The sequence below is a fragment of the Octopus bimaculoides genome, chromosome 2, assembly GCF_001194135.2.
Source record: "Octopus bimaculoides isolate UCB-OBI-ISO-001 chromosome 2, ASM119413v2, whole genome shotgun sequence".
In the NCBI taxonomy this organism is placed as follows: Eukaryota; Metazoa; Mollusca; class Cephalopoda; order Octopoda; family Octopodidae; genus Octopus; species Octopus bimaculoides.
In genome coordinates, this window is record NC_068982.1 from 109,558,208 (window position 1) to 109,560,540 (window position 2,333).

Below are 2,333 nucleotides of genomic sequence, written 5' to 3' on the forward strand. Positions count from 1 at the left end.
CACTGAGTTAATGATATTGAACATTCAAAGAGTTGGAAAAAGTTACTTGTCACGTTCAATAACTATATCGTTGTTGAGACCAACTGACAGAACAATAAAATACTCCAGCACTGGTGAAGCAGGTTGTGGTCTAGATATTCAAAGAATATATTTTCAATATAGACAATTTGGGAGAGAAAAATTCATATATATTTGTATGTGTGTGTGTGTGTATACACACGCACATACACACACACACACACACACACACACACACACACACACACACACACACACACACACACATATATATATGTGTATGTATATAACTTTCACATTAACTCTTTCTCTTCTTGTGCTATTTCTATTCACCTCAAGACTTTGGCCACCGCTTCTCTGTCTGTCAATTTTTCTTTCTTTCACTTTCTCTCTCACACACACACACTCTCTCTCTCTCTGTCTCTCTCTGTACACACACATATACGCACACAAGCACACGCACAATTATATAATATTGTTAGTGAGGTGTATCGCTCGTCTCTGAAATAATCGTACAAATATATTTATACATAGAAATAAATGCACATACTTATATACGTAAGTTATAATTCATATGATAAGTAATTATACCATATGTGTCCATGTATATATGTGCTTGTGTGTATGCATATGCTTGTATGTATATATGTATGTATATGTATATGTGGAATGTGTGTAATATAAATTCATATACGGACTTGTATACTCATACAAGCACACAAACACACACACACACACACACACACACGTACATATATATATATATATTGTTTGACTGTTATACTTGGGGATGCTCATATATTTTACCAATTAGACATATGCACTCAGCCAAGTGTTTTTTCTGCAGAATGTGCGGAGACACGTGGGATACAGAGTTGCTGAAGAAGTTTCAGGATAAGTGACGAAAGAGCTTTTACAAAGAAAGAAAAAGGATAATAATAATAAATCTGAGGTGGATACCAAATATATAGTGCGTGTGCTTTATTAGCAAAAAATACAACCATCACCAAGTATAAAAATATGTTTTAACGCACGATTCCACAACAAAAATCTTACAAAACAAATACATAAATACACACACACACACACACACACACACACACACACACACACACACACACACACACACACACACACACAACGAGTGAAAAATTCATAGGTTGACCATGATATTTTCATGGAATATGACCAAAAGACGAGAATTTTTCAACTTAGTCCTCCTTGCGGTCCATACACGTCTCCAATAGGTGTTGCAGTGCTTGGATTCCATTGGTGAAGAAGCTCTCATCCCGTTGGGTAAAAAAAAGTCATCAACAACAGATATGACGTCATTATCACTGCGATACTGGTTATCAGCCAAGTGTTTTTTTTTTCCAGCTGGACCCAAACCAGGAGCTCAGAGAGTGTGATCAACCAGTTCAATGCCATAGTCACGCACAGTAGCCATTGAAAGCAAGGACTTGTGTGCTGGAGCATTATCCGCATGAAAGAAAAGAAATCCTTTCGTCAGTTTTCATAGGCGTTTGGTCATGATAGCTTTTCGTAACTGCCTCATCTAGTTGAAATAGTGCTCCACATTGATGGTGTGGCCTCCTTGAATATAATGAACATGCATCCCAAAAAACTGATGCCATCTCTTTCCCTGCAAATAAAACGACTTGGCATGCTTTGGAGTAGATGAGGAAGGGGGGGGGGTTCACTGCATAAATTGTCTCTTTTTCTCTAGTTGAAAGTGATGAAGTCAAAACTCTTCCTGGCTTAGGAAAAGTTCAAAGAAACCAGCTAGATTTGCCTGAAACATTGTCAGATTTTCCCGCGATGTGTTCAAACTGGTGTGCTTTTGATCAGGTGTCAAAAAACATGGTAGCCACCGAGCAGAAACATACGTCATGCTAAGTTCCTTGATGGTTGCACATCTAGAACTTGAGTCATCATCAAGACTATTTCTCTCTCTCTCTCTCTCTCTCTCTCTCTCTCTCTCTCTCTGCAACCCCTAACTTCAGTTGCCCACTTTTGTGTGGTTGATAAAGCTAGAACGCCATTCATTAATGAAGCAACCATGTCAGCATGCAGGTCATTGTGAGATACACCCATTCCTGTCCGTACACGATGGAAATTTTGTCGATTTCAAAAGAGGTCTCTTGGAGTTACATTCGAAGTCTTCATTGAATAGTGAGATGTCAGTTTATCTGGAAGGACATTATGCAGTTATTAACAATACTGGTTAAAAGTAATGCATGCAAGATTCCACAATTCTAGTATCACTTCTTCATAATCAGCCTATTAAATTTTCAGCGCCCTGAAAGTATATATAT

At 37.9% G+C, this 2,333-nt stretch overlaps 1 protein-coding gene across 1 annotated transcript in view; it reads left to right on the top strand.

The window, feature by feature from the left end:
• Nucleotides 1-2,333, top strand: part of LOC106879436 (proto-oncogene tyrosine-protein kinase receptor Ret) — a 391,429-nt gene that overhangs the window by 256,084 nt on the left and 133,012 nt on the right. The window lies entirely within an intron of this gene.